Below are 23211 nucleotides of genomic sequence, written 5' to 3' on the forward strand. Positions count from 1 at the left end.
GTCACACCCATCAAGGTGCTTCCCGAGTCACTCCCATTCCTTTGTTTATCCTGTTTATCCATAATCACTTCTATGCTCCCTTCCCCAACCAGTTAATCAGCTTTTCCCCTAATCAGACTGTTAATTTGTAAGGTCAGACCTTGCTAGGACAGTGTACTTGTATTGTAAGTTAATATTGCCTTTCTCCTCTCCTCATGTCTTTTGAATAGTTTACTTTAAAACAATGTCCTTTTTGTATGGACAAAGAAAGACAGTTGTTAATATGCTTTGGTGACATGGGATTTAATTGGCTTCGAATATTATTCACTCCTGGGCATCTGCTTTCTCGACTTAAGCCTCAGCTGCCCTTACTTCCTAGCACCCCCAAAAGCAGGGTCCCGACGAGGGACGGGACAGACCCAGGGCAAGCGGTGAGTTATGTGCTACCCTGGCATCGAGATGGGCCTGGCCAAAGTGCCTAATGCTTAACTATATGTTAAGAGCTTGGTCATGGACATGTCATGTCATGATCCAAAAGCAACAACGAGACTAGGACCCTGCTAGGGATAGGAAAGACTAATCTGGCCTGAGCACTGTAGTCTGAGATTGAGATGACCCCAGGAAAGCAATTCTATAAGCTTAATGCGTCTCTTGCTATGTCCATACAAAATGATTCATATTATGAATGCTTATGTGTTAGTTGGACAAGGAGAGGAGAAACACACCCATGAGATTCCGCTCTTGGGCGGGTGTCCTGCTGAAAGAGAATCTGTCCTAGAAGAAGCATCCCCCTGAGGGAAAGAACTTTACCCCTATTGATGGTGACCACACCTATGTGTAAGCCCCAACCCCTCATGCTTGGGGATTTGACTAGGCTGTGAGAGGGGGCTGAGGGCGAGTGCAGGGGCCAGTCCCAGAGCCAGATCTGGAGAAGCTAGATCCAGATCCAGATCCAGATCCAGAGTGAGAAGGAGAATGAAGTAGCTAGAGTGGGCACCAGTAACATCTCCATTGTGAGACTTGTTGTACCTGTTTTTGGCATATCGAATTCACCACAGGTAGCTTGCCAGGCTCTGCCATGCAGGCGGGATACTCTCGATAGTTTGCTGGGCTCTCCGAGAGGGGATATATATCATCATCATCATCATCATCATCATCATCCCGTTGTCGAATTTCTTGAGTGGTCTCAGTAACGTCTCCATTTGTCCTAGCCCTGAGATTTTAGAAGCCTCTCTTTACTCATCCTTCACAACTTGCTGCATTGGAGGCTCTTTCTGGGTCAGGGAAATGAGACCCATCATTGTTACTGGTATTGGCATATAAATATGCCATGGGGCATATAAATATGTGAGGCTCTCCCATGTGGGCAGGAAACTCTTGGTAGCTTGCCGGATTCTCCCAGAGGGAGAACTAGGCTATAAGATGTCCTCTGGGAGCTTGGTGTTATAGTCTCTGGATGTTGGCCGTTGGTGGGATTACACGGCGCTGGGGGCAGTCCCTGGGTGTGACCGCCTAGCTACTAGCAAATGGGGAATCTGGGAGGAAGAGGCCCAGACCTGATCCGAGCAGGTTTGGAGGTCTCAGCCCCAGGTGTCCCAACCCCCCCCATATATATATGTCATAATTTAGGTAGTTGCAATAGTATAAAAGTTTAGACTATCACCACAATAAAATGGCACAAAGGGCAAAGACAATAGAACTGGAGAGTTAGTGCACAGCACTGAGTTTTCAGGCAGTGGGTGTTGATTTGAAAGGGAGGGGTGTTTGGGGCGTCGGTGGAGGGGAGTAGCAAGCCCAGGCCACGCTGATGAAGGCGCTGCTGGAAAGAGGCACTCGTGGGAACATCATGCAGTATCATGAATCAGGACCCAATAAGGAGAACAAATTTAAAACATAAAGACAAATACCAGGAAAAAAGAAAATTTAAAGTATCAATATGCATTATTACTAGCCCTGCCACCACCAAAGTGTCTACACCCCCTCTACCCATCCCTATGCCACCTCTCTTCTAGTCTCCTGCCCCCCTTTGATAATTCACTTTGCATTCTAATTTCAAGGTTTTGTCATTGTCTATTCTATTGTTTTCTCTCTTTATATTGCACAGATGTGTGAGATCACCTGGTATTTGGCTTTCTCCCTCTGATTATTTTGGTTAACATGCTACCTTTTAATCCCAACCAAGTTGCAGCAGACTGCACGATTTTCTTTTTACAATTATATAGTATTTCATTGTGCTCCTGTGCCATAACTTATTATTATTATTATTATTATTATTATTAGCATTTTGGGCCACACTCGGCGATGCACAGGGGTTACTCCTGGTCCTGCACTCAGGAATTACTCCTGGTAGTGCTTGGGGGACCATGTGGGATGCCGGAGATCAAACCTGGACCAGTCGAGTGTATGGATAGTACCTTATCCACTGTACTATCGCTCCAGCCCCTGTACTATAACTTCTTGATCTGTTCATTAATTGTTGGATGTTTAAGTTGTTCTAATATTTTAACTTTTACACTAAGTACAGCAAAATAGTTTCCAATGAACAGATCTTTCATTCCTTTTATGGGTTTATTTTTAAGTATTTCATTTTATGATGGTATTGTAGATGGCATATTATTTTAAAAATTTGAATGTTTATTATATATATACATGTATAGTTATCAACCTTCTACAAGTTTATCAATAGATTCCATGAAAACTGGCCAGAATCCTAGCAGACGGTGCGTGCGTGGATGATGTGTGTAGGTGTCTGTGTGGAGGGGTTGAAAAGCATATTCTAAAATTTACATAAAAATGCAGAGGACCTAAATAGAGAAAATAACTTTCATCTATTTAAATGAAAAGGGTTATATCATCTGCTTTCAAGATTTACTAGAAAGTTAGTGTAATCCATAAGCTACGGCAATGGCATGAAGAGAAAGAGATTAGTGAAAAAGTACAGGGTCTAGAAGAAACCCATATGTACATGGACTACAAAGCTTTGACCAAGTTTTCAGAGATAATTCAGTGGAGAAAGGATAGACGATGAATCCTCCTCCTCCTCCACTCCCACTTCCTCCTCCTCCTCCTCCTCCTCTTCCTCCTCCTCCTCCTCCTCCACAGTGTCCCCCTCTTCTTCTTCCTCCTCCTCTTCCTCCTTCTCACCCTCCTCCTCCTTCTCCTACTTCTCTCCTCCTCCTCCTCCTCCTCCTCCACAGTGTCCTCCTATTCTCCTTCCTCCTCCTCTTCCTCCTTCTCACCCTCATCCTCCTTCTCTTACTTCCCTCCTCCTCCTCCTTCATCTGTTCAGTTTAAGTTGTTGAGGGTCCTATGATTTTTCTCCAAGCTTGGCCCTGCAGAGGCAGGAGATGGGGAAAAAGTGAGGCATGAACAGCTGGGTATTTTCCATTCCACTATGAAGGTTTGGGTGAAAGTTTGCTCCTGGACCAGGATCAGGGAAAACTAATTGGCACAGGGAGAGATGCTGGGGTTTCCAGAGGTGTCTCCTTAGGGTGAACCATCTTGGTGGTCTCTGTCAGAACCCAGCGTGAGACTCCCAGGCGTGTCTCAGAGAAACAGCCCTCAGGCACCTCAGCAGCCGTCTAACCCCCCAAGCACTGACGCCAGGATCCATTGATGGGGCTGGAAGGATGGAGAGATGGCGAATATTTTAAAAACACCCCAGCTTCACTCCTCAGTATAGAGAAGAGACTTCTTAAAAACTAAAGAATAGGGGCTGGAGTGATAGCACAGTGGGTAGGGCGTTTGCCTTGCACGTGGCCGACCCGGGTTCAAATCCCAGCATCCCATATGGTCTCCTGAGCACCGCCAAGGGTGATTCCTGAGTGTAAAGCCAGGAGTAACCCCTGTGCATCTCCGGGTGTGACCCAAAAAGCAAAACAAACAAACAAACAAAACCTAAAGAATAGTTTGACTATTTTTTTTTCTTTTCATTCCTGGCTCTACACTCAGGGATTACTCCCAGCGGTGCTCAGGGGACCAAACAGGATGCTGGGATTCGAACCCTGGTCGGCCATGTGCAAGGCAAACGCCGTATCCGCTGTGCTATCGCTCCAGCCCCAGGAATAGTTTGACTATTGTCTTTTTCTCCTCATATTTTAGAATTGCTCATGGCTGCATTTTGCAGAGTTTGAGTGTACCATAAGAGTACTCAGTGAACAGGATCAGAATTCCTTGTAAGAAAATCTATGTGTTATTTCTGGGTTGCAATGGTCCCAAAAGCTGCCGAGAAAGATGATGTTGCCATCCCTTCTCTGGAACATTCCCTAAACACTTGAGTTTTCCATGGCTTCAGAATGATACCGTCCCTGAGGACTATTTAAAATTTTGATGAGAAGATTTATCCCCCTCTTTTTCTGGCACTGGGAATCAAACACAATCCCTCATACATGGTGCAGAAGACTTTAATTGTCCTGATAATTAAGAGCCACATGACTTAGGAGTCATCAAAGCATCTGGAGGCAGGTACACAAGACAATCTCACATGAGGAATTGTCCTGTATTCTGTACAACTTCAGAAGTCCCCAAGAGTCATTCACATCTGTAAAAATAGCTCCTTACAATTTTCTAAACTTGGAACATAACTCCATATTACCTATGAACATAAAGTAAATTTGTACCATTGAAACACACACAATTTTCTAGGCATGCGACTACCATGTAAATGGAAGGAAAATTATACCATGTTTTGTTGAGAACATTATCAATGTTATTAGGTTATTTTCCAGTTGGAAAAGCAAATCATTTCCTGTAAGATGGCCTAGAATTTGTGGATGTTACACAGTCACGGTGATTTTTCATTATGTAGGAATACAACTACTTAGACTTCATTTAATAAATGTTAAATATGAACAAAACAAGTTCGATTAAATCCAAACATTTATTATACATACAAACGCGTGGCTCTTTCATTATGTCTTCTGATGTAATTGCGTTTGAACATTTTCACACCGACATATCATCTTACTACGTTTACTCTGCCCACTATCCACTCAGTTACCCTTGCCAGGAAACTGGGGCTAACACTCCACTTCTCTCTCCTTCTCGCATCTCAGACTCATTCAGTACGAGCTGAGGGTTTCATCTCAGCCCGTCTCTCTGTTCCCTCCCGTACCACTAAGCATTGCATTAAACTCAGGCGCAAATATTCTCAACTATTTCAAAGTCTATGAATTCGGCCCTCATTAGGCTGCCGTTTCCCATTCCAACCCATTCTTGACACAAACATGAAAGAGCGCTTTCTAACACACAAATCTGGGGATGTGGCTTTCTTGCTGAAAACTAGCTGACAGAGAATAAAGCTTAGACTTCTCTGGACTGTCCCAGAAGGCCATCACTGCCTGTCTCCATATGCTCTCACACATGCTTCAGCAACAGGGACCAGATCCAGTCACGCCATTTCATTTCGCTAAAATTTCACCAGGCTATTGCAATCATCATTGTCAGGGAATCCTTCCTCTTAGTTCTGCAGGCCCCTCGAACTTCATTCATCCTTTGATTCTGTTTTGTTTCATTTGGGGGCCACTCCCAGGGGTGCTCAGGGGTTCCTCCTGACTCGGTCCTTAGGAATCACTCCTGATGGGTTCAGGAAACCCTGTGGGATGCTGGGGATCAAATTTGGGTTGGCTGCAAGGAAGCCAAGGACCCTACCCACCGTCCTATCACTTTGGGCCCTCATTTGTCTTTGAAGACCCAACCCAAGTTCCGAAGCTTCCTGCTTTGATGATAGATGTTATGTTCTGCTTTGTAGAGAGGAGGATGCTGATGTGTTGAGAAGCGAAGCTGTTCTTGGAGACCAAGCCAGAAGTGGTGAAGTACGCTCTGTTCCTGAGGGTGCGCCCCATGGCTGTCCATTATTAGAGCCCACAGAACAGGGAGCAGGAGGGCAAGGACAGGCCACTTCTCCAGAAGCTCCCATGAAAGTTAAAGTGGTAAGAAGAAAAGTAAGACCAAACAAAAAAAATCAAGGATTACCACCCTTTGAAAAATTGTAAGCCATTCTATAGGAGGTGCGGCAGTATTTCTATTTTTAGAAGAAACACTAAATAATGTATTGCTAATGTTGACATTTTCGCTTGTTTTAAACATTCTATTTCTTTCTGGTGTGTTATAAGGATTTAAAACTTTGTCATAGTTTCTTTCTTTTCTTTTTCTCACCACAGGGAAAGTTATCATGCCTGTAAGACATGATTAAGTAAATTCCCTGCCCCAGAGAAGGATTTTTAGAGACCAGCACCCCTTATCCAGACAAGTTCTTCTTCTGTCCTTTCTGACTTGCTGGGTGCTTCCTTCTCTGAGAGCACTTAACTCCAACTGTCTCCCGAGATCATAGGGGGTGTTTCCCTCAGAAAGATGGGCACTCCATTAGGATGCAGTCCCCAGAGAGACCTTCCTGGGAGTAGTGTGGGGAGGGATGAGTTTCATGGGTGAAGAGCTATAGATGGCCACATCCCAGACTCAGGACCCAAGCTGAACACGACAGTGTCTCCAGAGAATCCCCTGTTATGCGTTTGTGAACCCAAAGTCTAATTATGTTTCATTAAAAGATAAGTTCCATAGAACCCTTACAAATATTCACTAATTTTTCCCTTAAGGTCATAACAATAAGGAAGAGAAGGGCTATTGGTTTCTTACTGTGGATCAATTAGATGTACTTTGAAACACTCTGAAATATCCGAAGCAGGTCAGAGATATCAGTGATCCCTTCAAGGTCACACAACTAATCCCAAATAAGAGTTGACAACTTCAGAATATTTTGCTACACAAAAATATGTTTTGTTTGGAAGTATCCTCTTCTTAGAGTTTATGAAAATGGTTGCAATACTGGGAACATGTGTGGTTTTTATGTATAATTCCTGCAACCCAGCACCACTAAAGTGTCCAAGGTCCTCCACCAGTGTCCCTAAGTCACTTCAAAGCCAGGCTTCATCTTCCCCCGAGACGCCCTTCCTCTTCCTTCTCCCCACTGCTCAGTCATCTCAATTCTGTAATTCAGGACCCACAGTTTGTCATTGTTTGAAACGGTCTGATTCCCTGATCAGAAATAATTTCATTATTGCATAAAAGTTTTTTCATGTAGCTATTTCTTAGAATTTAATAACTGGGAGTTGAGGGCATGTACAAGATAGTTCTGAAATTCTGCTTTCAAAAATGATTCATAATATAAATTACCGTCACATTACATAGTTGCCACAGCTAAGAGCTATAAGGTTGTCTTATGCTTAAATTGGTTAATAATCGAATGAATAAGTAGCTTATATAATGTAAATTTTAAAAATTAATCAAACAATACCTTTCTATAAAGCACTATTGTGAAATATATGCGTAATGATTAGAGGGTTTAGTATATATATATATATGTATGTATATATATATATATATATATATATATAGTAATTTTCCGTAGTGCTTAAAAGGTCACTAGAAAGAAAAAAGTGACAAATATGCTGTTTTAAGCATTTTTTTTTTTTTGCCACTTTAAAAATGTCACAGTGAGTGAAAGAGCTGCCCGGTAGCAGATGAATGGTCTTGACAGCTGTACCAGTGTTAAATGCTGCACGGCAGAAAAATCTAGTGAAGAAAAAAAAAATCACATTCACGTTTCCATATTGCTTTTTTTTTTCTTTATTAAATTTAAGTAAAGAGACTCTAAGTTTAATTTATATATGAATTCGGTAATGAAAGCGATTTGTTCGACAAATCCACGTAGGCCTAGAAAAGATAGGTATATAATATAGGACATTTAAATCATGCACTCAATGTAAAATTATCCTGACAACACATGCGATATTTTATGGTGTCCATATGGTATTGCATATGCAGCTTATAATATACAACTGGTATCTGGATAACATATGATATAGATATAAAGCACACCCTGCGAGTTTAGAATTCTCTGGTTTTACACACACACACACACACACACACACACACACACACACACACACACCAGTGCACGCTCGGAGACGCACTCCTCACGGCTTCTCCTTGCTGAATATCCCTTTGACCTCTGAGCCGCGCATCTCCGAGTTAGGAAGGGCTCCAGTTACTTTCTGGGGGCGTGTGAGATTTCTTTTGGCTCCAACAACTCTTTCCCCAGAAGTCTGGAAAATTCATAATGTTGGAGAGCCAGGTGTTCTCCATTTGCAAATATTATTACCTTGTAGCATTAGAAGAAGGTTTAATTATGAGGAAGGAAAAATAAACAACGTAGGAAGCCCCAAGTGCCTCGGTGCCCCGGTGTGTCCTGGAGAACGGGCTCGCGATTGCCACCAGGGGTCTGCTGGCACGTCTGACAGTCTCACGCTGTGCTGGGTCCCCAGCTCGCTACTCTTCTTGGACGTGACCGTCTGAGGCTCCATCAGTCCCAGGAGAAGCTGATCTTGCCCACTGGCTCTCCATCACCACGTTCTGTTCATGTCCCTCCGACCACACACGTCCTGATACTCTTTCCTATCACCCTCGCATCTTCCTCTCCCAGCCCACTAAGTACCAGTTAGTTAAGTAGGTGCTCAGTTAGCACGGGATGGTTACAGTTGCATGGCTACCTAAGGAGAAATACCTCTGGAAGTCCTTGAGGGCTGAGGGTGATTTGTCTGGTTTTGGCTGCCCGGAGCCATACATCAATGCAGTCTGTCTGCCATCTTCCTGCCTTTTTTCATTTCCAGCCTCTTCCTTCTAAGGCAATTCTTTTAAGGACAGTTTGGTAACAATAAGCCCACCATCGCATGAAAGATATGATTTCTCCCTGCCCTTGGGGTCTCTAGTTATGCAGATTAAGAGAAGGAACTTGAGAAGGAATTGATCAAATATCACCTCAGGTTACAGAGTTGTAATCTATGAGGAAATAGTGCATAGCATTAATTCCTGGACTTTGAAGTTAATTTTTTTTTAAACTTTGCAAACATATTTAGGGAGGATAATCTAATACCTCCCAAATTACATTAACAAAATGACTTTGTTGTATAATTAGAGTATTCAACCAGCACACATAAATTTTGCAAGTGAATGCTGTCAGTTTTTATTTTTAAAAATATATCTTGTGATGGGTGAATAATAATCACACCTGGAAACCATTTATAAATAAAAAAATTAAGTTGCATGAAATTATTTCAAAGGTGCTAATGAGTGTCAGTAATGCTTAAAGTGGGAAAAGATGATTTTTAGGCCCTCAATATGTCCTTAGGTTTTAACTAAATATATTTATATTTTACAATGATCAATGCAGATTTATAGGAAATGTGGTTTTAATTGGCCCTCAGGCTTTGTGAGTGGTGCTTGTCTATTGTTTCTGCCAGACAGTTCAGGCTGTAGTCTTGAACCCGGAAACCCCAGGAATCTCCCTCCTGGGTTTGTAGGTAGTCTGAATTTTCTAAATGCTAGCAAAATGAGCATATGAAAATGGAAACTTGGTCAGGCCTGTGTGGTGCTTTATCTTTTTTTTCTTTTTAATTAAATTTTGGGTGGAAGGTCGAGTCATACCTGGTGGTGCTCAGGGCTTCCTCCTGGCTCTGTGCTCAGGATTCACACCTGAAGGTGCCCAGGGGACCACAGGGGACTGGAATTAAAGCGAGGTTGGCTGTATGCAAAGCAAGTGCCCCAACCCCTGTGCTATCTTTCTGGCCTTTTTGTGGCACTTTTTAAAATTATGTGACATCAAACTGTAATGTCAAGTCATTTTTGTCATCATTGAGTCAACTGATGCTTCAATTGAAATCAAACAAGACTTGTTTGACATACATGTAAGACTGCTGAGAACCTGAAAAATCTTCTATGTGACTTCTCACCCTAAATTTCAGAGCACTTGGTAGTTATTCTTCTTCACTTAATATGATACACTCTAGTTACATCCATATTACTGTATGATTTATCTTTATTTACAGATGTATTATATTACATTGTACGAATATCACTGTATCACTGTCGCCCTGTTGTTCATCGGTTTGCTCGAGCGGGTGCCAGTAACGTCTCCATTCGTCCCTGTCATGTGCTAGTGTAGCCCTATGGCATCTGCTCGCTCCAGGAACATGAAGAGCACGTTGTTGTTACTGTTTCTGGCATATCAGATACGTCACAGGTAGCTTGTCAGGCTCTGCCTTGTACAAATATACCACAACATTTTATTAATGTTTGAATATTAGGACCCATGATTTACAGCACTGCTAATGACAGGGTTACATGCATCGGTCATTCCAACACCAGCCTTCACCAGCCTCCCGAAGCCACCCACTCTGTCCTCTGCCTTGCTCAAGCTTGGTTCTGGAGACCAGTTCTTTGGTTCTGTTGCTTCGGGCCATTTGTTATTCCTTTACCGATAACAGCTGCCTTATCCATTTACCTCTTGATGGACATTTGGGTTCCCCCGATATCCTGCCTATCGTACTCAGTGCTGCCATGAATGTAATACATATGTACTAGAGTGATTTCTTTTCGTTTTTTATGGGTAGATGTCAGAAAGTGGGATCTCTGGGTTCTGATGCCAAAAAGTGCGATCCCTGTGTCTTAGGAGAGCTCTCTGTTTTCTTGTTTGCTTTGCTTTTAATTTGGGCCGTGCCTACAGGTGTGTAGGGCTTATTCCTGGCTGTGTACTCAGGAACCACTCCTGGCTATCCTGGGGAGAACATATGTGGTCTTAGGGATCGACCCTGGGTCGGCTGTGTGCAAGGCGAACACCCTAGCCCTCGTGTTATCTCCCTGGCACTCTACTCTTATGAGTTTTGAGAATTCACCTTGGAGGCTGAACCATGCAACCCCACGTCCCTGCCTGCACTGCCCGTTTCTGTCCTTTCGATAAGGGCTGTTCTTCCTGGTGTAAGATACTATCTCATTGTTTTGATTTGCATTTTCCCAGTAAGTGAGATGAATACTTTTTTTTCATATGCCTACTGGCCATCCATATGTCCTTTTTGGAGGACATGTCTATTGATTGTCTCTCCATTTTATGATGGTGTTGTCAGTACAATAACTGCTCATTTTTATAAGTGTACTGAGGGACTGTTAAGATTCTAGAAAGTCTGACCAAGAGCCATCCTTCCAGAACATTCATAACTTATCAGAGCTCTGACGAGACGCCAGGCCAAGAAGTGAATCATTCCGTATTTAATTGACTTTGCTTGCCAATCATAATGGCCATTTGGATTAGCTGTGCGTTCAATAGATTTTATCTTTAATAGGTTCGAATTTAGACACTGACCTTTTCCACTGCTGTCTTTAGTGTATGGACACAGTCGCCTCTGAGTGAATTTCACATCATGTTGAGTTGGGTTTTCTAGGTGGCCTAAATTGCTTCTGTGAATAAATTGAGCACTTTTGGGAGTCACATGAACTCCTAAGTAATCAGAAAACTATATGGTTGATGGAGGCCAGAACTTAAGTGCAGGGAATAGCTAACGCTGTGAGAATAATTTAGGTGCTAAGAAAATTTAGTACATCACATAATAACTTACTCAATAGTACCCTGGAGGTTTGAGGAGTTAATATAATTCCTGAAACTCTGTGAGTTACTCCCAGAGAGTGACTTAGCATGCATGGTGAACCCCTTTAATCTTCTACAGTATCTGGGTTCAGCTTTGAAATCTGTTTTAGAGTTGTTTTGTTTCTTATGCGATTTTATTTTAAAGATGAGCTTGTTTGGTGGCATTTTTTTTTTTTTTGGTAACTAAGTCCTTCCCTCGTCTTTTCATCATCTTAGATTTTATGAAATAGCTCTCAGAATTCACTCTATTAAATCTCTTGCTCTATATTTTGTTTTGATTCTAATTATTTTCCAAGAAGGAATGGCTGATAGCTTTTTTAGCTGTGTTAACTAACTCTGAAATGTTTCCTAGAAAATTTTTTCATATTAAAAGCAATTTTAAAAGACATATGAGCTATATGAGTTACATGAAGTATCCAAGTTTGGTGTTTTCCCATCCCTATTTTAATACTACATATACTTTATATATACTATGCATATATATAGTACCATCTACTTTTATGCGACATACATAAATAGTATATACAAAACACATTAAACTCATAATAATGTTTGCTTCTGGAGAGAAGGGGAAGAGAGATGCCTTGGGAAGGAGAATATAGAGAATTTTATGTATTTAAGATTTGGTTTCTTTTAAAAGTGATTTAAGACAAATAGGACAAAATACTAGAATTTATAAAAACTTTGTAGTAGAGGCATAAGTGTTTATTATATTGTTCTTTGATAGCTCATATTTTAAAGACTTTTTTTTTAAAAGAAAAAAAAATACTATCCCAAAGCAACTTACTAGATTTTGCCTACATGCGGAACACTTTCTCCTTGGCTGTTTTTTTTTTTATTTAACTTCTTTAATTCTTGTCCGTTTTACTTCTCTAAAACCAGAAGATTACTTTGGCATTGTTTAAAGGATGATGAAAGTCTCATTTAGAACTGGGTTGTGAAATCCTTGTTAATTCATGAAGACATTTATTTTTTAAACATTAGTTTAAGTCTGTCCCTCAGACTGTCACATCTTTCTTCAGGGGTTCTCAAAGTCTTTAGACTTCTCCATCTGCTCTTCTAAAAGGGGAACATCAAGCCGGTTTGTTAGACATGACACAATTAGATGTCAGATGCTCAGTTGCCTGACCATTTGTAAAAGCACTTTTTTCTGAAAATTAGGAAGAGACCAAAGCACTCTGACTTTCTCTAAGGCTTTTAATTTAGCCCTGATTTCGTCTGACTTAGGTTTCTATTTCTAGTCAACTTCTCTTGGGAGCATGGGTACTTTTGATTCAAAGTCCTTCTCTTCAATTACCTCAACCACTTGTCACTTAATATAACACACATGTCAAGGTTGTGTGTTATATTAACCACTTAATCAATGGCTATTCAGCCTCCTCTCCTGCTTCTTCTTGCATTTGTGTTGCAACCTCGAAGATTACTTGAGTAATCATGGCAATTAATCTAGGATATATAGTTCCTCTAGTTTTTGAACTTCGGGGGGGGGGGTAGTCCGAAGAAGCAGTGAGCGCATATCCAATGAGTAAGACTCAGGATGGGTCTATCATCTAGAAATATCAGCAGGTCAGATATTTTATCAACAGAAAGGTTGGTGTGGTTGTCAGGTTTGACATCCAAAAAATTAATTTTGACAACTTAATCAAAGGACAGACTTAACAGACCCCAAATCGCAAGACATCGATGTATAAACCGCCACTCCATTTATACTCTGAGAAAGCTGGGAAGTGATGCCAATGGTTCTTCCAGTATCTCTTTGTGGGAGAGGGGAAATCCCCTAAGAAATGAAATTATGATAACAAGGTTTGGGTATCACAGTAGCAGAGCAAAAGGAGTCGGCTCAATTAAGGTTTTCCTTAATCTGGAAAACCTTTCCTTAAGGTCGAGTCACCTGGATGCTTACCCCACTTGTTCAGGATGCTTCCGACCTTAGATGAGCCTAGATGAACATGGAGATATTCTTCCTCTTTGGACCTGCATTTCCAGACACCTTGATGTTATATGTGTTTCCAGTCTGAATGAAATGGAACTGAAAATGATAGAGGTTTATGTCAACGTTCTAGATAACGCATATAATAACACCCATTCAGTGTTAGGGACAGATCAACAAATGTTGGTTTCTGGGGCTGGGGCATTGTGCATCCTGGTGGGAAAGACTGGTCTCTCTGCTCACGTCTCTCTATTTAGGCTATTCTTTGTCTCTTTTTATTTGTCTAGGGATAAAGTGGGGATAGCCATTATACTGGTTTCATAAGACTATTGTGAGGATAAGATGAGTGAAGTGTAATGACACCAAATACAGTTCCAGGTTGCATAATTTTAATTAAGATGATACTTTTTTTCCTTTTTGGATCACACCTGGCGATATACATCTATAACAAGGAGCTATATATAACTCCTTGCTCTGCATTCAGAAATTACTCGGGGGACCATATAGGATATTGGAAATCGAACCTGGGTCAGCCACATACAAGGCAAATGCCCTCCCAACTGTGCTATTGCCCCAGCCCCAAGATGATACTTGTTATAAAAAAAATAACACCGACTTTTGGCTAAAATTATATTTTTGTTAAACTTTATAATTTTTAAATTTTCCTTTTAAATTCCAACTACTCACTTAGTTTTTCTCCTTGAGTAAATTATGTGGCCATTCATCTTGTCATGCATTTCTGGTTCTTTTAAAATTTCATTTTGTTGATTTGGGGGCCCTTTGGGCCACACCTGGCAGTGCTCAGGGGCTAGCTACTCTTGCCTTTGTGCTTGGGGATTGTTCCTGGCAGTGCTCAGTGGACCATGCAGTGTTAGGTATTGTACCCAGGGCACCAGCATGCAGAGTCTGTCTCTGGTTCTTTGAACTGTCTCTCTGACTGTGGTTATTATTATTATTTTTTTTTGCTTTTTGGGTCACACTCGGCGATGCACAGGGGTTACTCCTGGCTTTGCACTCAGGAATTACTCCTGGCAGTGCTTAGGGGACCCTATGGGATGCTGGGAATTGAACCCAGGTTGGCCTCGTGCAAGGTGAACGCCCTACCCACTGTGCTACTGCTCCAGCCCCATCTGACCGTGGTTCTTGAAACCGTTTTAAACAAGAGAAAATTTTTGTTTTATGTACATGCCAGTGTAGCCCAAAGCTTTCTCCTCTTCTTGCCTATCAGTTGCCCCATAAAACTCCTCCTTATCTCTCCCTCTCGAACCTTCTCTTGTTGACAGGAGGGAATCAGCCAGCATCGTGGTCCAGCAGATGTGGTCCAGGAAGCAGAAGCAGTAGCGTCACCTAGAACCTTGTTAGAAATGCAGACCCTCCAGTCCCACCCTGCATACCAGAGCGAGAATTTGCATTTTAACAAGCTATCTGGGGTATCCGCAAGGCTTGTGAAATTCTCAAGGAGCTCTGGCAGAGAGGGTTTCATTTCTAACCTTAATTGGAATCTAACTTGTAAGGAACGGTAATCATCCACACACTTCTTAATGCCCCATTAATTAGTTAATTTTATGTCTTTAACAAATATTTATCAAGTGCCGACTTGAGCCTCAGCATTATATGTGCTAGGATCGAGGAACAGTCTCTGTAGCTGAAATGACAGCATAGCTGGCTTATACAAACACAGTAAACACAAACCCCAAAGTCGTCATTTCTACCAGCTTGTTTAAAGCCTGGTCCTTTAATTCATGCTATTCATCCCCCCTTTGTCTTTCTCCCACAACTTAAACCATTCTCTCTTTCATTTTTTCCTCCTCCATTACTGTTGGCACTTTGCCAGAATAAGCTTACGAATAGAAAAGCAAAAAAGGTTATTTCTTTTCTTTTTCTTAAATCTGAATTTGAGAGTATTTGCTTTTCTATTTCTCAAATAACTTTCTATTGCCCATTTCTTCAATTAGCAATGCTTCTCCCAAGAGTATGCAGTAATCTGGGACTTTCACCTGTTTCAGTTCTTTGGATGGCCATGGGGGCAAGAAATGATTTTTTTCTTTTTTGGGTCACACCTGGTGATACACAGGGGTTACTCCTGGCCTCAGGGGACCATATGGGGTGCTGGGAATCAAACCGGGTTGGCTGCATGCAAGGCAAACGCCCTACCCGCCGTGCTATATTGCTCCAGCCCCAAGAAATGATCATTTTTGTTGAACCCATTTCAATCTGTTTAATGTCTGCGGCTACCAGAGGACCCTTCAGTGTCAGAGTTCAGGGCCCCCCGAGGGCTCCCTGTCAGAGGCATATACACTGAGTTATGCTTCGCCTGTGTGCAAGAAGGAATGTTCTGGGCACTTGAGACACAGAGTTTGGAAGAGAGAGAGTAAAAGTTGCTTCTCTGCTCCTTATATTTCGGTTGCTACAAAACCTAGAGTTCTAAATTCCCCCTCTCCTCCCCCTGCCCATAAGTTTTTGGGTCACACTCAACTATGCTCAGGGCTTTCTCCTGGCTCTTTGCTCAGGGATCCCTCTGACGGTGCCCAGGGGACTCTCCCTATTCAGTACCCAAGGCTGAACCAGGGTTGGCCACACGCCTGGCACATACTTTCCTTGCCATACTGGTCCTTCCGGCCATCTTCAAACCAACATGCTGTGCCATGAAACAATCTATTTTATTATTTTACAGAATTTTGGGCATTTTTCTTAGGTTTGTGAGAGTTTGCTAAGTGCCTATTTCTAAGCAAGCCATCAAATGTTGTAAGATTTTGTCAGGCGATGCATCTAGCTTTTCCTAGAACCTTCCTCTGATAGAGTTACTGGCCCGGGAATAGATGGAATGTCCCCACACTCGTTTCCCATCGGGGGGCCGTGTGGTTTGGGGTGCTGACTGCTGTTGTCCACTGGCGAGTTGGCTGTCGCCTTGCTGACCCAGCAGGTCCGTTTGCAAGAGAGAGGAGCGTTTGAGGTGCTGGCTCAGCATGTTATTTCTCTTTGGAGCAAAGTGCAGTGGCTTCTGGTCAATTTTTAAATTGATTTTGGGATGGTTTTAATGATTTATAAAGCGCCATTTAATCCTATACATCTCAGTTTTGTTTGCCTCATGGAATCAGCCGCTACTGGAAATAGTCTAAGGCCACATCAGTCTCGCCCTAAAAACAGACACACAAAATGAGTCTCCGGATAAGATTCTGTGTCAATCTCTGCTTACAACTTACGTGTCACATGTGGTCATTTAACTCCTCAGAAATGGAATCTCAGTGATTTCCTCCTGTCAAGTGTCTTAAAAAAAAATCTAAGCCATAACTTGTATAAATATAAATGAACATGTGTCAAAAATACCCTTTGCATCTGCTGAATAAAAAAAATCTATAAATTAGAGTGCAACTACAGACTCTGTTCAAATAAAAGTACATCCTTAACAAAAAATTCAATAGTCTTCTGGCAGAGCAATGAGGGGATGGTGAAGTAAAATACTGTAAAAGTAGGCTGCCATCTCTTTGCTTTCCTTTCAAACTTCAGGCTCCTGTTATACAATAAATTATTTTACCTTCTAAAATTAGAAACAATTGGGGCTGGATCGATAGTACAGCAGGGTTTGCGTTTGCCTTGCATGTGGCCAACCCAGGTTCTATCCCTGGCATCCCACATGGTCTCCCAGCACCGCCAGGAGTTATTCCTGAGTGCAGACAGAGCCAGGAGTAAACCCTGAGCATCGCCGGGTGTGACTCAAAAAGCAATAAAATACAATAAAATTAGAAACAATCTCCAGAGATTGCCCTCGGTACCACAAGAGTTTTGTCTCATTGTGTTTTATCTGGTTTAATTACATTGATGGAGCCGATAAATGTCTCAGCACACATATAGACTGCTTGGGAATGTGGTCAGAAAGTACTGAGTAGCTGGTATTAAATGCCTAGTAAGTCAGAGAATTAACTTTTATATGGTTACTCTCTGTATATCCAGTTGCATAGACATTTAATTATTGTTCCTCAGGTCCTTTAGGTTCTGTACTTTTTTTTTTTTTTTTTTTTTGCTTTTTGGGTCACACCCAGCGATGCTCAGGGGTTACTCCTGGCTTTGCACTCAGGAATTGCTCCTGGCAGTGCTTGGGGGACCATATGGGATGCCGGGGATCGAACCCGGGTCGGCCGCGTGCAAGGCAAACACCCTACCTGATGTGCTATCGCTCTGGCCCCAGGTTCTATACTTTTTAAAAAATCTGTCATTCTTAAAAATTTTTTTAAATTAAAGTGTGATTTACAAAGTTATTGATAGTTAAGTTTTAGGCATATAATATTTCAACATCAAACCTACCACCAGTGTCAACTTCCCTCCACCGACGTTCCCGTATTCCCTCCCCGTGCCCCACCCTAGTCCTGCCTGTCAATCGGACAGGCACATTACAGGGTTTCAGTGGTTGCCTCTCAGGCCTCAGGCTTTCAGTTTGGTTGCCTGTTTTGGAGATACAGCGCTACCACTCGCCCGTGTCACCGGTATGCCTGAAACCCTGATGCCTGTTCACCCATTACTTAACTTACCATTCTTTTCTCCCCCCTTGATTTCTTTTTGTTTCTATCCTTCTCTCTAAACACTGGGGCCCGGGGTGATCCAGGTGTTCCCCTTTTACTGTAGTACATTTCTGCATCCAGCTATTCTTTATACCACGGATAAGTGAGACCATCCTATGTTTGTCTTTCTTCTTCTGGCTTACTTCACTCAACCTGATATCTTCCGGTTCCAGCCACGTTGTAGCAAATTGCATGGTTCCACCATTCTTTGCACTGTGTCGTGTTCCATTGTGTACGTATACACCACATCTTCATAATCCATTCATCTGTTGTTGGACACCTAAGTTGGTTCCATACTTTAGCTCTTGCCTTGAGTGCAGCAATGAATAATGGTGTGCATATGTCCTTTCGAGAGAGTGCTGTTATGTCCTGGGGGTTGGTGCTCCCAAGTGGAATTGCTGGGTCATGCGGCAGTTCAACTCGAAGTTGACTGAGACCTCTCCATACTGCTTTCCACAGGGGTTGTAACAGACAGCATCCCCCCCCCCCCCCAACAGTGGATGAGAATTCCTTCTTCACCACATCCCCGCCAACACAAATTGTTCTCAGTATTTTTATATGTGCCATTCTTCACTGGTGTGAGATAGTATCTCATTGTTGCCTTAATTTGGGTTTCTCTGAGGATCAGTGATGCGGAGTGTTTTTCCTGTGCCTACTGGCCATCTGCCTGTCTTCCTCTGAAAAGTCTCTATTCACTTCCTCTTCCCATTCTGAGGCTCTGCATTTTTCAATCTTCTATTCTTTCTCTTCTCCAGGTATCTTCAGTCTACTAAGTTCTTGTATCTGCTGTTTTCTTTTAAAAAATAACTAATGGTTTAAAATTTAGTCGAAAGCCCAGAAAATCATTCTATTTTCCTGGGTGGATAATGGGGTATAAAGAACATTTTGTGCGCCCTTCACCTCCAACCTGAGGACAAGTTTTTCATTTTAACAGAGAAAAAGTAATTGCAGTTTTTTAAAAATGAAAATATTATATTTTGAGTTAATGCATCAAACTAAAAAGATTTGGCTAATCTTCTTTTTGCATATTTTTGTTGCTTCTTTTTGGACTTGTTTGCAGAGACTCAGAGCCAAAGCAAATGAAGCCTTCCATCTGTAATGACCTTCCAGAAGTCTCTACACCCATTTGAAATTTATCTTTCATTATTCCTTTCCATATCCTATGAAAGAGAACACTTTATCTTAGAGAGCATTTTTCAAAAGGAAAAACATGCTTTACCTTTTGAAAAAAAATCTATAATGCTCTGTATTTTTGTATACACTTCAAAATTGCTCATCAGAACTTAGAGATACACCCTTTCCACAATGTGCAACCATAAGGAACAAAAGCTTACATACTAGAACTCTGATTTAATAGCAAAAGATTATGTACTAAGACTCTACTAATAAATTATCAGTTATTTAAAAATTATCTAATAATTAGCTCATCAGAGCATAATTGTTGTTGATACAAAATGGTTATCAGAATTATAATTATACTTAAAAATGTAACTTTCCTAAATTAAATATATACTAATAATAACTTATTTTGATTTATAAACCAACATAAAAATTTCAAAACTTCAAATTTCTAGTGTACAAAAAGTAAACTTTTAAAAGAAGTATGTTTGAAAGAAATACTCCGTATTGATACAATTAGGGAATAGACAGGCAAGTCTTTGTTACCAAAACTATGAAAATACCTGATTCCTTACTAAAACTCAACCTTTATTCTATGAGTTTGGATTATCATATGAAAACACTTCTAAGGGAGATTTTTTTGTTGAAAAACTTTTATTTATTTATGTTCGAGGCAAATACATTCAAAGCATTAGGAATTTGTTTTAAAAGAATTCTAAGAATATTAAATTTATGCACTCTTATTAGTCTCTATGATTAAGCAGAACTGCGTTTTTTTGCTTTAAAAGGTCTTATAATTAAATATAGTAATACCCTTCAGAGGTAGGAAATTATTTCATGCTCATATATAAGAGGAAAATGCTTTTCTGAATTATTATTATTATTTTTTTGGCTTTTCTGAATTGTTGACACAGGGACACCTAGGAGGTTTGCAGCTTCAATTACTTAACAACAATAAAGACAGGTCTGATGTAAACAGGAACACAAAAGCACCAGTCTTGATCTCAAAGAGAACTGGGTTGAGATTGAGATCACAAACAAAATAACAACCACCCAAAGTCAAACTACGGATTTTCCCATTGTTTCTCACAGAGGAAGTATCATTTTATCAACATAAGATGAGCAAAATCAGATTTCCCCATCCCCGTTATTGTAGTGGGGAATGACTAGTCTCCCAAACACGATACACACAACATACACAACACACACACATGATATGCAGGGCGAGCCCTGGATTTTTCTGGTTGAGAGGAATCTATGGTCCATTCTTGACTGACCCTTGCACTGTGGGAAAAAGACACTGCCCAAATTACGAATCAGACAAAATACAAACAGAATAACAGGAAGAAACAAAATACCCCCTTAAGAGAAGAAGGAAAGCTAGAGAATCAATGCAAGCAAAGCTATACTGCCATTGAGAAAAACTCCAGAAAGAGATTCTAAGAGGGAAAAATGCATTGGTGTGTGGTCCTCAGCAACCCAGTAGCCTAGTCGCCAGCATAGGAGATGACCTCAGCGGGAAAAACCTGAAAACAAATGCACAAATACTCAGTAAGAACGAGTTGAAGACTTCTTTGTCCTATTAAGAACAGATCCGGGGCTGGAGCGATAGCACAGCGGGTAGGGCGTTTGCCTTGCACCCGGCCGACCCGGGTTCAAATCCCAGCATCCCATAGGGTCCCCTGAGCACCGCCAGGAGTAATTCCTGAGTGCAGAGCCAGGAGTAACCCCTGTGCATCGCCAGGTGTGACCTAAAAAGCAAAAAAATTAAAATAAATAAAATAAAATAAAATTTGTTCAAAAAAAAAAAAAAGAACAGATCCAATGGGAGATTAAGTTTGTTTAAAGATAAATTCAGGAAACAAGGGTTTACACAATAATTCTTGAAAGACATAATGAAATAAGTTTGCTAAAGGAAAGGCACACAGCTTAGATATTATTGAGCATATTGAGCACCAAAACTATAAACCTTAGGATTATTATTTTCTACTGGGAGAGAAAATTTATCAGCCCCCCCAATCCATAAACGAATATGCATCTTCATAGAGAGTGGGATGTAAACTGCTGTAAATTTTGGTTTAAATAGAAAACTGAATATTGGGGAAAAATAAAAAATATTAAGATTACAAAAATATCACCTTGTATTAAAGTTTAGCAGTTTGTGTCTAGAAGACAAAAGATTAAAGAAATAAGAATATTTACTAGGTAAGTACGAACTAGAAGTTCTGAGAATACAACATTAATGTCAAATAGAATTAAAGAACAAAGTCATAAAGGATGAAAAGCGACTCTGTATATAGGCAAAAGGAAAATAAAGATCTGATGCCAACATAAGTTCAAAATATACTAAGTAACAAGAGACAGGTCTTTAAGGGGAGATAGATGACTCAATAATCATACTTGGATACTTTAATTCACTTCTGAGACTGGCAGATCAAAAAGACAATAAAAGTTAAGCATGGAAAATTTGACAAGGCAAATGAATTTGCTTAAACTTATTTATCAAGTGTATTACAGACAAAGTTTTACAAATATCATGCTACTTATATGTTATAAATTTACATGGACAAAGAATTTTTAGTTAGCAGATACATATGTGTAAGGAATATATACAAATATTTGTGACTAATACAAGAAATTCTAGTATGTCCCAAATATTAAGGGTATGTGACTGCATCCTTAATTCATCAATTAATGGTAAAAAAAAACACCTTTTAAAATGTTCATTAGGTAGAATCAACACAAAATCTTTATCATAAATATAAAATATTAAGACAAAAATAATTGGATTTGAAGGATAATGACATTTACATGCTAAAAGGATATATACAGTTAAAACAGTAATTTTTGGAAAGCCTTATAAAACCAAAAATATTCAGGTCAAGAAATGTGAAAAGTACTGTAGCACTGTCCTCCCATTGTTCATCAATTTGCTCAAGCGGGCACCAGTAATGTCTCCATTGCGAGACTTGTTGTTACTGTTTTTGGCATATTGAATACACCACGGGGAGCTTGCCAGGCTCTGCCGTGCGGGTGGGATACTCTCGGTAGCTTGCCGGGCTCTGCAGGAGGGGCGGAGGAATCAAACCCGGGTCTGCTGCGTGCAAGGCAAACGCCCTACCCGCTAATAGAGATAATTAAAACAATTTATTTTGAGGTTTTTCGTTTGCCTTTTGGGTCATCCCCCTGTTGCTTAGGGGCTGAGCAGTGCTGAGCAGTGACGCCCGGTGGTGCTTGGGGGAACATATGTGGTGCCAGAGATTTGAGCCTGGTTTGGCTTCAGACATGCAAGGGGGCAAGGACTTACCTCCTGCTCTATCTCTTTGGCCCTAGAGATAGTTTTTAAAATTTGTAACAATGCGCAACTTTAATTGTGTTCCTTTTTTGGATGAAGAATAGCCACTACTCATTTCTTAAGTCTCCACACCTGAGTCCAATTGAGGCTAGAGGGTCCATCCTAGAGAAAGAATTTTGGAGAGGGGAGAACATGAAAATTACCAGGGCAAGAATCAAGGCTACATATGGCAAGCAGTAACAAAGCCCAAAGATGTTTCTATGACAATATTAAAAAGGTAAAAAAAAAGTGCACATAAAGAATAAAAAATGAGGACAAGAGAGATGAGACTTAAAAATCTGAACACCTAAATGCTATTAGTCTGATGACTTAAAATGATAAAGATGGAGAATGAGGAAAGATAATAAGTGACTAATTATAAAATTTGGAAGAAAAATCATGTATCTTCTCTGCCCAAGCAGCCTGAACCAAGCAATTTTTCGCTAAATTTTATTTTATTTTATTTATTTGTATGTAGAGTACTGCTATTGATTAAGCTGATTGAATTGGGTAAGAACTCCACTCAGATACATTTTAGATAAAAAAAAATTTGGTAAAACAATCTTATCAAAATTTTAATGAAATGACATTCCCATTTCACTGTTATGTAATAGAAAAACACGTTAGTGCTGCCAAACTTAATTTTTACAGTTAGAGTGCGACTAATTTAAAAATTATGTAATGTATTGAAATTTATCTTTGTACCTCTACACATATGTATTTGGTTACTAAATAAATATGGATATAAAAATCCTAAAGAATCCTCTAAATTATTTAAAAATGCATCTTGGATACTTCAGGATAGCTTAATATGATAAAG

This window comes from Sorex araneus, chromosome 10, assembly GCF_027595985.1.
Source record: "Sorex araneus isolate mSorAra2 chromosome 10, mSorAra2.pri, whole genome shotgun sequence".
In the NCBI taxonomy this organism is placed as follows: Eukaryota; Metazoa; Chordata; class Mammalia; order Eulipotyphla; family Soricidae; genus Sorex; species Sorex araneus.